The 14753-nt window shown below is 46.1% G+C and overlaps 1 long non-coding RNA gene across 1 annotated transcript; it reads left to right on the forward strand.

Annotated features, from left to right (window-relative positions):
* Positions 1–12591: 12591 nt before the first annotated feature.
* On the forward strand, positions 12592–13654 carry LOC120369677. The gene is made up of 2 exons (XR_005583329.1): positions 12592–12788; positions 13238–13654. It is a non-coding gene; the product is annotated as an uncharacterized LOC120369677 (long non-coding RNA).
* Positions 13655–14753: the final 1099 nt, after the last annotated feature.

A 14753-nucleotide genomic window follows, 5' to 3' on the forward strand; every position in this document is an offset into this window, starting at 1 on the left:
TAGAAAATGGAAATGCACAGGATGTCTGGGTTGATTTTTATTTTTACATTTTGGCACCAGCAGCAATCAATAATTAGTTAATCTAGCATTTGAATATTCACCGCTACTAAATAAAGGGAAGACATCTTCTTCAGCTCTTATGTAAATAACATGCATCTACGATGCAGATTTTATTAATTCACTGGCAGATCGAGAAACCCCCAATGGGCTGTAATGAAACATCAGGATGATTATATTTAAGGAGACATGTATAGCCCTTATATTGTATTTGCACAGAGACTGTTTGAGCCACAGCCATACAGCTGCTAGGTTCCAGCTACAGGGTTGTAACCAACCTGAAAATAATCAATGAACGAAAGATTTAAGGGAGGGAGAAACGTTGACATGTTAGATCAGATGTGGAAATGGAGGGCCACCTGGTATATTTGCCCTCTGAAATATCAACTTGGTAATAAAACTTTGTACTTGGCTTGCCTCTGTTATCCAGGATTCCCAGCCCTCACGTGAAGTTGCCATTATTTATTGTACCCATGTTACAGATGGGGCGATGGAGCACAAAGAGGTGAAGTTGAAAGCGTAGACCAGGCCTACAGAAATAGGAAGGATACTCTTGTGGGCAAAGGGGCTGGATTTTACAAGGAGAGACTAAAAAGATTACGATGGTTCAGCTTGGTAAAGAGATGACTAAGGGAGGGATGAGATAGAGGTCTATAAAAGAGTGACTGTTGTGGAAAAAGTGAACAGAGGAGAGTTATTTGCCCATTTCCGCAATACAAAAACCAGGAGCCACCTCATGAAACGACTAGGCAGCGGGTTTAATACAAAAAGGAGGAAGTATTTCACACCATACACAGTTAAAACTGTGGAACTGGCTGCCACGGGATGCTGCGAAGACCAAAAGTCTAACTGAGTTAAAAAAAGAATTAGATAAGTTCATGGAGGATTGGTCCATCAATGGCTGTTGGCCAAAATGGTCAGGGATGCAACCACATGCTCGGGGCCACCCTACACCTGTGACGGCCAGAAGCCAGGAGGGGAAGACAGAGATGGATCATTCCAGAATTGCCCTCTTCTGTACACTCCCGCTAAAGCTTTGGTATGGGCCACTGTCAGGGACAGGCGAGTGGGCTAGATGGAGCCTGATCTGACCCACTATAGCCGTTCTTCTGATTGGGGCTCAGGAGATAGCTCTGCCACACTCTCCCCATGTGAACTTCACTTCCCCACCCATCAAATGAGGATAACGACCCTTCCGTTCTCCCTCCCATGGTCTATTTAGTTTGTACATTTTGGTGGGGCGAAAGACTTCTCCTGGCTTCATAGCGCCACAGCACCTTGTTCCTCTGGGTATAACTGAAACACAAATAAGAATTCACACCAACTTTGCCTTTTCTTTGCCCAGGTGCCACTCACTTCAAGACAGTGGGGAATCAGCCCCCATGGACTTACTCCGTTTATGCCCATGTAGCGGGGAGCAGAACCTTGCCTCTGGGGACTGAGATGTTTGCCTGATCCTTTCAAGTGAGAAGGCAACACAACAGGAACAGCTGGAGATCTGTGCTGCCCATTACTGGGCTACTGTTCAAACGGAAAGACCCAGCAGGAGAAAGATTAAGTAAGTTATTGATGTAGAGGAGAAAGGGGAGGACAAGGACGATTGGTTTGCAACACACCACTGGTTTCTAGCAGCGTAATTTAACTTTTCTTTTGAGATCTATGCACCGAGGCAATGTCAGAGCCACTCCTGAGCCACGAAGCTGGGTTTGATCTCCGCACGGACAAGAAAGGGGCATTTGAATCACTCCGCCGCAAGGAGCGTTGCATTATTGCGCCAGATGGCCCCTTCGTTAGAAGGAAACATGACATTTAATTAAGAAAGAAAGAAAACAGGAGTGTCCTGCTGATGTCCAGAATTTTGTCTGTTTAGGCGCTGTTGGTTTTGGGTTGGATTTGGTTAATGTCAATTACTCATGAAAATGAGAGAATGATTGTCCTGTCAGTCTCCCTACCCACTTATCTGGCCTCTATCACCATCACGCCTGAGAGATACGTGTGCTTATCCTCAGACATCCCTGTGTGGCAGGGAAGTGCTGCTATCCCCATGTTACAGGCAGGAAACTGAGGCACAGAGAGATAAGCAGTTTGTCCAGTTCACACAGGGAAACTGTGGCAGGACCAAATCTCTTGCGTCACAGTCTAGTATCCTGTCTTCTACTAAAAGCAGCAAAGAATCCTGTGGCACCTTATAGACTAACAGACGTTTTGCAGCATGAGCTTTCGTGGGTGAACACCCACTGTCTTCTACTGTCCATCTTTTCCTACCCTGGCTAAATGCCAACAGCTGCTATGAAAGCTTTTATCTAGCAAGTCAGATTTTCACACCCCATCAGCATCTGAGCATTCCTAGTACACCTTTTCATGCCAGGATCTCAAAGCACCTCAGATTTTGAAAGGACAGCGTAACTCTGAAGGTTACTCCCGCTCTCATCTCACAATGTTTCCATAGCAAATGTCCTCAGTTTACATCTAGAGAGACTATTTTTCCAGTCAGCAACTTGGCAAACTCAACGTGGGAGCTGAGAGTCTAGTTAGATTCTTTCCAGCTGACTAGCAATAAAGGTTCTACAAGCCAGATTTATCTGGGCCCCTCTCTTGTAGTCAGTAGGGCTGCACAGGTGTCTGGGACAGCAGAATCCACCCAGCAAGTAGAACTGCATTCCCCATTTTAGCCAGAATAGAACCAGGTCCCTCTTCCTTAGAGGACATGGCTCTGCAGTGCTGCCAGGAGTAGAACACAATGGAAACGTGGTTTTGTTGCTAAAGACAGCTATGATCTGAGGCACACACGGAGGAGCAGAACTGCCGAGTAAGCAGGGGCTGAGTTTTACACATGGGATCCACACCCAAAGCCTCTTAGCCTTTTGTGAAACACCGACTGCTCTTAGAGTCATTTATTTTTAACTTGGGTCACAGAGAGGTAAAGTCAGGATCAGCTCAGTGATAGACTGAACAAGCCCCAGTCCTGTGTTCTATTCTCTAGGTAATTCCCTCACCACCACCACCCCAAACTTGTAACACAGAACAGCAACTGGCTTTTATTCAGCTGCAGCAAGATCACATAAACAGACAGCCTGAGACCCACCTACAGCTGTCACAGATAATGTTTGCCAACCTGTAATTGCCAGCAGACGAGCTGAGCAAAAAGTCTGCTCCCCACCCCCACACTAATTCATCACAATCACTTCTGTGAGACAGGGCCCTATTTACAGGATTCCCAAAGGGGAAACAAAGCAGGAACTAGAGGAGAGAGGAGCATGCAGCCAGCAGCAGCTAGCTACACTCTGTCTCTGCCAATTTTAAAGAGCCAGCCCTCCCCGCAGAACAGCCTGCTGGGAAACAACTTTCTATAAGAGGGCAAACTTGCAGCAGCCCAGAGTTAATAGGCGCTAGGGACTCAGAGAGAGGACTTGTGCTGAGTGTTAGCAAGCTCTGCTCTATTGCACTGCTCAGTTATGACACTCATAGGGTAATCCTAGGCTGGAATCTCTTAAAAAACAGCCCTTTTTGGCCATCGTCTCCATTCCCTAAAGAACCAGGGTAGGATTTCTCTCCTAGAGCATGTTTGTCCAGTCTAGTTCCTGGGGGAGACTGTTCTAGGATCTAACAGGAGCTTTCTGTAACTTTCAGCCTCGTTTTTTCTCTGACTTTTCAGTTCTGCCATGTAAGCTCCTTCCTAATATGTCTCTTCTTTAGTGTTTACAACCTTCAAATGCTTGGGAGAGGAGGGGATGTCAAACACCCGGCCTGCGGGAAGCAGTGATGTGGCCTGAGTGACATAATCAGATTCTCCAGACTCTCAGCTTTGCTGTTTAAAACGCAGAGTAAGTTTTTTAGCTGGCTGCAGAGAGAACCTGCCAAACATAAGCCAAGTGTAACGGATACAGTGATCGCTTCAGACAGCTGAAACAAGGGATTAGAGATTAGAAACAGCCCCCCTATCTGCTAGTGATCGGATTGGAGAATCAACTTCCCCATTAACTAGTTAATCACTGATCATTTTAGTGGGTGCAGGTTGGATTTGGGGAGTTGCTGCAGGCAATGCAATGCAGAGAAAAGACCAGAGCAGATTCAGGAGGATGAGGAAGCGAAAGAGGAAGGCAGGTGGAGAAAGACGTGAGACAGAGGGTGTAAGGGGGGACAGACTGTCTCAGTGAGGGTGAATGTGACAATGAGGCAGCAAACAAATTACAAAAATTCAGGTACTCTATAGACAGGCCGTATCTTCCCCAGGATCCGTGTGCAAATCTACTACTGACATCAGCAGGCATGTCACTGTGTTTGGTGGCAGGTATAGAGGCCTGAATCTCTGCCTCAGGCCATCATCAAACACAGGTTTCTGCTCTCTCCTCCGCCTGTGTGAGGCCCCTCTTTAGGCAAACCCCACTTAATAATACTGACGAAATAAAACACGAAGGCTCAATTTTTTCTAGTCAGTCTAGTCACCTGCAGCCAAGCTCGATCGCTACACACCAGTCTCCTGTTGCACTGCAACTCCCTGCCTTATTCCAGGCTCATTTCAAGGCACAACCCGGAAAGCAGAGAGCAGCTGTAAATGGGACGGGCTGGCTCAGATTCAATGCAAAAACCGTATGAGAAAGTCATTCCAATGTCTGATCCAGGCAATCCCCAGGGAAGATCCCAGCTATGGGCCACCCCAGGACTTTGCAGCAAGCCTACGGATTCCGTTCCAGATTTTGCTCAACGTCATTCCCGCTGGGATGGGAGTCTAGACAGCTGTATGTAGCCCCTAAAGCTGCTACTCCTTTACCTTAATCCTGAGGCTTAATGAAAAGACTAAGAGAAAACAGCAGCCACTTTTAAGACAGAGTATGGAGAACTTTCCACTGATTTCCAGCCAAAGGAGCGTGTTTCCTGTCAATTACATTTCCAGCAAGCACCTCTGCTAATTAAAGATTACGAAATGCATTTACCACTGACTCAATTATAATCCATTCACAGTTAATACCTTCCTCCTTCATCTTTTTATTTATTATCTCTGGGAGGGAGCCAGGCCCTCAGGTGGATTCTCCAGAAGTTATTTGATATTTCAAACAAATCCCACTCTGCCTATTTACCCAATTTAGCTCCCTGGAGAATGCAGCCTGATTGGAATCTAATTTATGGCATTCATCAACATACGATTTAATGAGGGAATGCTGGAGTCTTGAAACATGAGATCTTTCCCCTTTGCAACTCTGGCTCTTAACTCAAAGAGTGGGAAGATGGAGTGCATCTTCTCTGTATGGCATCCGCAATATGCCATTATAGAGAAGAAAAGATGGGTCTGTGGTTAAGACAGAGGCTTTTGAGTCAGGAAACCCTGGCTTTTACACTGAGTCCCTGTGTGACCTAGGTAATCCATTTAGTGATTTATATGGGTTTGGGATCAGGCACGCAACACCTCCATTTCCTCATCCATTTATAGGGAGGCTCATACTTGCCTACCTCCAAAAGGCATCATGAGTGTAAATCCGTTCGTTTGTAAGGTGCATTGAGATCTGTGGATGGAAGGTACTATCCACAGGCAAAAGGTTATTCTTGTTTTGTTATCATGCACCTGTATTATCCAAGGTCAAACACTAGGCCTAAGCAGACCAAAAAAATAATATAACAAAGTAATTGATATTTCAGGTGCACATTGGACTATTATTAAATAAAATCGAAAACCTGAGTCACTTCTAGAGACACATTTGCCGATCTGGTGGTTGGAAAGTCTGGGCTACTTGACAAGGTTATAAATAATAGACATGGTAGATGGAAAAGGCCTCTCCCTCAATCTCTGGCTAGGGCTGGAGATTGTTCTCTACGCTACAGCATAACAACAAATCTGTGGCCAGCTAGCCACTTCCTGATTGTCAGACTGAGGCACTTCCTGTCTCCAGTTGGGAGCTTCCTGGCAGCCTCGGGGATAGAACTCTGAACTTCCTGCTTCACAAGCACAGGCTGCATCTTGCTTGATCTAAAGGAAAAGCTTCGGTTCCTCCCACTGGGCACTCAGTGAAGCAGTTTTGATTCCATCCAACAGAGGGCCGTGGTGGGCACATATATACATTTGCCCAGTAGTTCTCAACCTTTTCCATCCTGGGCCCTTCCTTCCACCCAGTTGGGGTCTAGCCTGGATCCCACTTCCCATGGCCCCTTGACATCAGTTTGTGGTTCCCCAGGGGTTGCAGGCTGAGAACCCCTGCACCAGTCAAATCATTTCAAAAATTTCTACTACTTTGCCAATCCAAGCCAGGAGGCTTCCGCCCTTCGTCCTCCGTTCCTTAACTCCATTCCATCACTCCTAACTATATGCTCCTTTGTATCACAGTAGATAATCCTTTTTCCTTCTTGGAGTCCATATATGTAGCTAAAATTTCAACAGGTTTGAAATCTCCAGTTCTTGAGCTTTACCCTTGTCAAATGTTTATAAGCAACTTTCATCACGGTTTTTACCCTGTAGACGTGGAATCCTAGAACCGGGGGACTGGAAGGGACCTCGAGAGTGTGCTTGTTTTTAACACTTAGATGCCCAACTCCCAATGGGGTCTAAATCATAAATTTTTCGCCCTCTGTAACACCGATAGAGAGCTATGCACAGCTGTTTGCTCCCCCAGGTATTAACACATACTCGGAGTTAATTAATAAGTAAAAAGTGATTTTATTAAATACAGAAAGTAGGATTTAAGTGCTTCCAAGAAGTAAGAGACAGAACAAAGTAAGTCACCAAGCAAAATAAAATAAAATGCACAAATCTATGTCTAATCAAACTGAATACAGATAAGATCCTCACCAGTTCCAGAATGCTCCCTTTTACAGACTAATCTCCTGTTAGTCCGGGTCCAGCAATCACTCACCCCCTTGCAGTTTCTTTCAGGTCTCTTTCGGGATGGAGAGGCTTTCTCTTTAGCCAGCTGAAGACAAAAAGGAGAGGTCTCCCAGGGGTTTAAATAGACTTTCTCTTGTGGGTGGAGACCCCCTTCCTCACTCCTATGCAAAGACCAGCTCCAAGATGGAGTTTAGGAGTCACCTGGGCAAGTCACATGTCCATGCATGATTCACAGTTTTTACAGGTAGCATCCATTGTTTACATGCTACCTTGAACATCCTCAAGTAGACTTCTTATGTGGATTGGAGCATTCCAAGATCCTTTGTCCTTTAAGTGTTTCTTGATTAGGTACTTACCGGTAATTTCAACATTTTTTTTTCCAGGAACTGACCAAATGCTCTACTAAGGTTATTTAGAAATCAAGCCAGTACAGAGTCAACATTCATAACTTCAAATACAAAAATGATCCGTGCATACAAATAGGATTAATCCATTCAGTAGATCATAACCTCTACAGAGATATGTTACATGGGGTATGTAGCATAAAACACACTCTCAGCATATTTCCATAGAGCCTTATGGGAGGTACCGTCACAGCCCCCAGCTATATATTGTTCCCTATTATTTATTGCTAATAGACCACGACATCCAGGCATTGCTTGTCTCACATCTGGCTCCTGGGAGGAGTTTCATTCTATATCTGTCATCCCTGTCATTCCTAAAGTGCCTGTCAACTTGGTATCTTGGTGCCACATGATCTCTGTATTAGTGACTATTAAAGTTTGTCCCAATACATGTTTTTTCCTCCTTAGGGGCTGAATACCAATGGCATGAATTCAATGAGAATTTTTGCCATTGCCTTTATTAGCACTTAGGTTTTGTTCAGAGTATTCCCCTGCCTGGTTTGTATTCTTTGTCAGCACAGAACCTTGATACATGTGATAGAGCCTTCATACATCCCCGACAAAGATAGGCCTGAAACAGAACATTAAATACAACCCTCCTGTCCAAATTCTGGGATTGGGGGTGAATTTTGATCTCTGGATCTGAAACCACCCCTACAATTTTGACCCTAGCTCTGACCCACAGACAGATGGGTCCCAATTTTCACATCCAGATTAACGGCAGGTAAAGATGGTAGAAATCTCATGAGATCATCTTATCTAGTGAGACTCCCAATGCTTTGGGCCAAAATGGGCTGGGAAGAATTGATGAAGTTTTGGGGCCATCAAAGCCAAAACCTAGCCCTGACTCTTCCACAAACCTGAGCTAGTTTTGGGTCTCAACACCCTGCCTCACCTCTTCTCTAATCAATATTAGGGGTCATTATCTTGGTGGTTGCTACTCAGCTGAGTTGCTGGCTGTCGGGCACACAGCAGAAGGAGGCTGTGGATGGCTTTTAAAATTCAAGTCCACCGATAGGTACATCTTCTTGTTAAATTGTATTGGCAATTGCTTGACCACACTTTTTGGTTTGGCATGAAATATACTCAAGAGACCAAAGAACCGATATCAGTCAAGTTTATTGCTGGGAGCCAAGAACATAGTGCAGGAAAAAGGTTCTAGATGATACCAGTCTCCAGGAAGCTGTGACATTCACCAGCGTTGGGACATTCACCTTATGCGGAAGATGTGTTCCCTAAAATAAAATCATTCCATGCTCTTGATGGTGAATTTCATCACTATTTATTCCTTCTTCTCCTGGGGATTGAAATCTGGAAGAGATCCCTTCTCCCGTGGGATTTTTTTATTTTAGTGCAATAGAAGAATGGAGTGAAAAATACAATGGCACTGGAGAAATCAAGTGTATCCCTGCTGCAGAGCTATCAAATCGTGTTCGTGTTGCAGTCAAGAGGAGTTCTGCCTTCGGGGGCTGAGCCTTGAGGCATGAGACATTGAAACTTTCACCCTGAAATCCAGCGAAACTCACAGGGGGGGGTTGAGGTTAGTTAGGAACAAGCAACTCAGCCCAGAGTGGCTGAGGTTCATGACCTCTTTGATCCCTGGGGCAGATCTTCCAAGCCTCACCGGAGTGGAGACCAGGCAAAACCAGATGACTTCATCCCATTTCAGCTTAAAGCTGGGCAAAATACAGGGTTTGGGCTTGCGTTTGGGTTTTCGATCTATCCCAAAGTGGAGCAACTCCACACAACCAAAACAAGGCTGTGTGGGCACGTACAAACTATGGGACTGATCCAAACTCTATTGGAGTCTTTCAGTGGAGTTTAACCGGGTTTAGATTAGCCCCTTTCACTGTAACATTTCAATATGGCTCCAGGGAATAGGTCACCAGAGTGGATTTCCTTCTGGAGACTTAACTGACAAGGTATTCGACTTCCTGGCTTTCCAGCCTATTGCTCCTTTAACTCAGATTTTGTATACATGTGTAAAATCTGCTTAAAGATGACTAGGGAGTACCATCCCCTTTGGGGAAAAGAAACCTAAACCACAGAACTACCAGGACATGATATAGTGAAACGTAATGAGTCAAACACGGTTACACTCGGGTAAAAAACATTGCCTTCCTTGGAAGAGCTCCAGTTGTACCAGCATAACAGAGCAAAATTTGGCACATTTCCTTCCTATCTTGTGCCACAAATCACACTGTAGATTATTAGACTAGAAGGAATATTTTACAAAGCTAAAATATTAGGGGGAGAGGGATAGCTCAGTGGTTTGAGCATTGGCCTGCTAAACCCAGGGTTGTGAGTAGTTCTAGGAGATTGGTATATCTCCAATTATTAAATTACTCTTCTCGGGGAGAACAAAAACATCCATGAAACCATTGCTATTCATGTTAGGATTCATTTGAATCCTGCTTTCTTCCCCCAGCCTCTGCGTGGCTCCCAGTAATGTCAGAGTCAAGAGGGCATCCAGGTGTTCCTTAACACACTCTGATGGTCTCCCATGCCCTGCTGACTTTGTGGCTGTCTCCTGACTCAGGGAGCAGATGACATGTCCAGCAGAAATGAGAACAATGGGGGTTTGTTTTCTGCGCGGAAAAGAGAAGAGATTTCTAACGAAGACTGTCACACTGTCTGGAGTAGCTCACGACCGTGAGTGCCTCCCTCGGAGCAGACTGTCAGAAATAGGGCCGACACCCCAAACTAGTGGCATGTTCTGTAATTACATGTCATCAAGCCAGTAACAAATGTGAACTCCTGGAGTCACAGACAGTCCCCTGAGACTCTCCAATCTATCCTGCCACCCAGACAAACTGGACTTTGTGATAAATGGTCACTTACACCAAAAACCACACTAACTTCAGGTGGCTTCCAGTCCCGAGAGAGACCTGTCACTTACCCCAGATCAATTGGTACCCTAGACCTTACACCAGAGAGAATGCCTGTAGCCAATCCTGTAACAAACTATCTAAAGATTTGTTAGCGAGGAAAAAGGAATGAGTTATTTACAGGTTCAAGCAAGCAAACAGACACACCCATGAGTTACCAGCTAAACCCTAAGAGTGTCAGAGTTGTCGTGATCTGTCCATTCAAAGCGCCTCTCAGGGCAGCCCGTGGGGATCTCTGGCTTCAGGCTCGAGTCTCTGGCCCTTCAGTGTTCAAACAGCCCAAAAGGCACAGTTTCTTCTTGTTGTGGATTTTTATTCTCTCCCCAGAGTTGAAGAGGATGGGACGAGTTCATGTGCAGGTCTCCTCTTCATGGGTTGGTGGGGAGCCATCAACAGTCTCTTGTTCTCTGGGGTTCCACAATGGTTTGTCTGGTGTCTATGGGCCTTCTTGTGTTGGGGAGGAGATAACACCTCCTGTGGCTGTGGCGGGTATTTGGTTGTTGTGGTAATAGAATCTTGTTGCTATGGCAATTGAGTTAGATTATTAGGGGATGGCCCAGCCAGTTTTGGCTGGTTTTTGGTTAGTTCAGTGTGTGGCAGTAAATGGCGGCTTTTAAGGTTTACAGCTCTCTGTGTATCCAGTGATTTCTTCCTAAAACTGTTCCCCCCCAGGATATAACACTGGCAAACTGGTATTTCACACGGGGTCATGCTTCTCTCCCAACAGGGGGTGTTTAGAGTTACAGTGCAAACACTTCAATATCACCTTAGAAGCTGGGATATAGATAGTACAGGTGAGATTAATACATGCAGCAACATACAAGCATTTCATAGCATCTCAACACATTCTTATAACACCAATGACTATTTGGACCAAAACTAACATCCAGGTGATCTGGTCTGGTTCCCAGCTACGAGGTTGTCAGTTCTTAGCTAACACCTGCCGCCGGGGCAAGAGTTGGTGTCCGGCCTGCCAGCGTCACAAACATTTCCGTTAGGACCAATCAGCCCTTCCTTACGCCAGGAAGCACTTACTACATATTGCGCTCTCAGTGTGCACACAGAACCACACCAGGAACGTGTCACTGAGGAGAACACGCCCCTCCATGCTCTCATACCGCCAGCAAAGACATGTTCCACCTACAGGAATGCGAGCACAACGGCAATTCACCATCTGGCACAAGATCTTTGCTCCAAGACCTGTCCAAGCTCCTCCTTTTAAACACATTTTTAGGGGGGACTAAACAGCACAGGCGGCTGGGATTGAGATGTGGAGCCTTTCTGGTCCAAACCTAGTCTGGGGTAGTAGTAACCAGTCATGACCATTGACAGTCCTTGCCAAATTCAGTCCAGGTCTCAGGAGACAGGTAGCACCATTGCAACTGACTGCTTTGGGCAATGAGATTTGGACCCAGGACTTTCAGCACTAAGAGCGCGAGTCTCTATGGCTTGAGATAAAGGACAAAGTCTGTTAGCTGGGAGCAGTAACAAACTCATAGACGTCCTATGTGAACCAGCCACTAGAAGGAGACAAACACACCCACCCACACCCTTCCCCTCCCCCCGAGGGAAACACTAATATTTCCCAGACCTTTGGAAGCTGAGTGCCCCCTTCAGGAAAACTGAACCAATTACAGATGTCTTCATCCCCACTAAGTGTAAAACTTCAGCCCATCGTAATATAAATCTTTTCTGTATCCCCACACCCTCAGGCTTTTCATAATAGGACCCTTTCTCTCCTTTGATGAACAGTGAAATATGACCTTGAAAGTAGCCACATTGTCTGTGTTAACACCCAGTGAGATGCCTGAGTCAGTTCACACCTCTCAGAGCTATTGTTTCAGGCTCTCTGCAAACTCAGGCAGATGCTGCATTGGTTACACTCTGGTCATGTTCTTTGCTACCCGAACAGCTAGAAACTTACTTTATTTTTTTTAATGACAGCTAAGACTGGAGAATAGTGGGTCAGGAGCACCCCCCTCCCAGGGATTTCTACTTTGGCTTGGGACATTTTTACAGGACACTGTGGAGAAAGCTTCTGCTGTGTCTATCTGTTCTGTGGAGAAGTAACAATCTCCAGGGACCAGGGAAATCAACCTAGCACAAAATTCACTTAATTACTTTTCTCTGTGTGTGTGTGTGGTTTGTTCTCTTAGCAAAATTGCTTCTTCCTTTCCTCACCCAGACTCTGCGCTGTTTCCTCTGCACAACGAGAACTCCTCTTGCATTCTGTCAGTCGTACCCAAGGATACGATTCTGTCACAGAAGTCACTGATTCCGTGACTTTCTGGGACGACTTCTGGGGCAGAGCTGGAGCAGCTGTCAGCTACAGAGTCACTGGAGCAGCAGCCCCAGGGCTGAAGCGGTGACTGGGGTTGGGTCAGCACCCCTAGTGCTAGAGCAGCGGGGCTGGAGCAATGATCCTTGCATTGATGGAGCAATGATCCTTGGGCTCACTGGAGCAGCAGCCCCCCTGGGCATGCCAGAACAGCTGGCTGGCAGCCAGTCCTGGGGTTGGCAGAGCAATGTCCCTGGCTCCCTGAAGCAATGGCTGGCAGCCCACTGGAGTAGCGGCCAGGGTTGGGTCAGCTCCCCTGGGAATGGAGCAGCAGCCCCCTCTCAAAGGTATTTCTCTCCCCCCACACCCCAGGGTATTTTTAGTAAAAGTCAGGGACAGGTCACAGGCTTCCATGAATTTTTGTTTATTGCCCGTGACCTGTCCCTGACTTTGACAAGAAATACCCGTGATGGAATCTTCACCTTAATCAGACCTGTTGCTGAGTCTGACGATAACGATGTGTCATGGAAAGAGCTGAGCCATCCATCACTGGATGCCACAAGCAACGTTCAAAACTCTTTGTTTCCCGTGGAGAGCAGCGAGGGTGGAATCTACCGTGGCGTAGCCTCTCACATAGTGTGCGCCTGCTGGCATTCGTTAGTGTAATCTGGACTTCGTGCTCTCTGGTGGCAAGGCCATGAATTATACAGCAGCAACAACAACGAAAGACTTGAGAAGACACCCATCTTTCTTTCCAATTCAGCCTTTAAAGATTTTTGTGGGGGTTGTTTTTCAGAATGAAATCGCAAAGTGAATGGACAGAAATGACAGGCATGGGAATGAACGAGGAGCCGGCCTATAGCGCGCACCTGTCACGCGGAAGGGCTGCAAAGCAGCAGACAAATTCTGCATACGCCAGAATCTATTGCGCTCAGCTTTGAAACGAGGCCACCACCGGCGAGGTGGGACACGGCAGCTGTGCGCAGCGCCGCCTAGGCAGCAAGGAAGAATGTCTGCTCCAGTTAGAGTTACGGAGGGAATGTGGACAGCCAGATGAGAAGGAGCCCAAGACCTTTCATCTCCTCTGTGGCCCACGCCAGAGTCACTAGGCCGAAAGCACCTCCAGGCGACACGAAGCATTGCTTGGAGACCATTTATCAAGGCCTAAGTAGGTCACGCTAATGTGAACACACACAACACTGCTATCTCCTTTGCTCTGGCTCCCACTCTGTTTTAGGCCCTATTCACAGGGATAACTATCATCTCTAAAGCCCTAACTGGCCTGGGACCCTACCTGGCTATCTCTGAGGTAGTCTCTTCCTTGTCCCCTTATGGTGACTGTTACTTTCTGCTCAGTGCTCAGTCAGGGCAAGGTGGATTAGAAAGATCTTCTTGTATCCTCGAGACAGTTGAAGCTGAGGGCACTATCTCAGCACCGCCCCGGGATTTGGGGTGTGGCCTTTAAGGCTGGAGCTCATTCTCACATCTAATGCACTTACTGGAGCTTGGGGTTTGCTGACTGCTGGGACATAAGAACAGCCGTACTCAGTCAGACCAATGATCCATCCAGCCCAGTATCCTGTCTACCGACAGTGGCCAATGCCAGGTGCCCCAGACGGAATGAGCAGAACAGGGAATCATCAAGTGATCCATCCCCTGTCGCCCATTCCCAGCTTCTGGCAAACAGAGGCTAAGGACACCCAGAGCATGGGGTTGCATCCTGAGCATCTTGGCTAATAGTTATTGATGGCCCTATCCTCCATGAATTTATCATATTATTTTTTTAATCCAGTTACAGTTTTGGCCTTCACAGCATCCCTTGGCAAGGAGTTCCACAGGTTGACTGTGCGTTGCATGAAGAAGTACTGCCTTTTGTTTGTTTTAAACCTGCTGCCTATTAATTTCATTGGGTGACCCCTAGTTCTTGTGTTATGAGAAGGAGTAGATAACACTTCCTTAGTTACTTTCTCCACACCAGTCATGATTTTATAGACTTCTATCATATCCCCCCTTAGTCTCTTTTCCAACCTGAAAAATCCTAGTTTTATTTATCTCTCCTTATATGGAAGCCGTTCTATACCACTAATAATTTTTGTTGCCCTTTTCTGAACCTTTTGCAATTTCAATATATCTTTTTTGAGATGAGGCAACCACACTGCATTCAGTATTCAGATGTGGGTGTACCATGGATTTATATAGAGGCAATATGATTTTTTTGTCTTATTATCTATCCCTTTCTTAATGATTCCCAACATTCTGTTTGCTTTTTTGACTGACGCTGCACATTGAGTGGATGTTTTCAGAGAACTATC

This window comes from Mauremys reevesii, linkage group 8, assembly GCF_016161935.1.
Source record: "Mauremys reevesii isolate NIE-2019 linkage group 8, ASM1616193v1, whole genome shotgun sequence".
In the NCBI taxonomy this organism is placed as follows: Eukaryota; Metazoa; Chordata; order Testudines; family Geoemydidae; genus Mauremys; species Mauremys reevesii.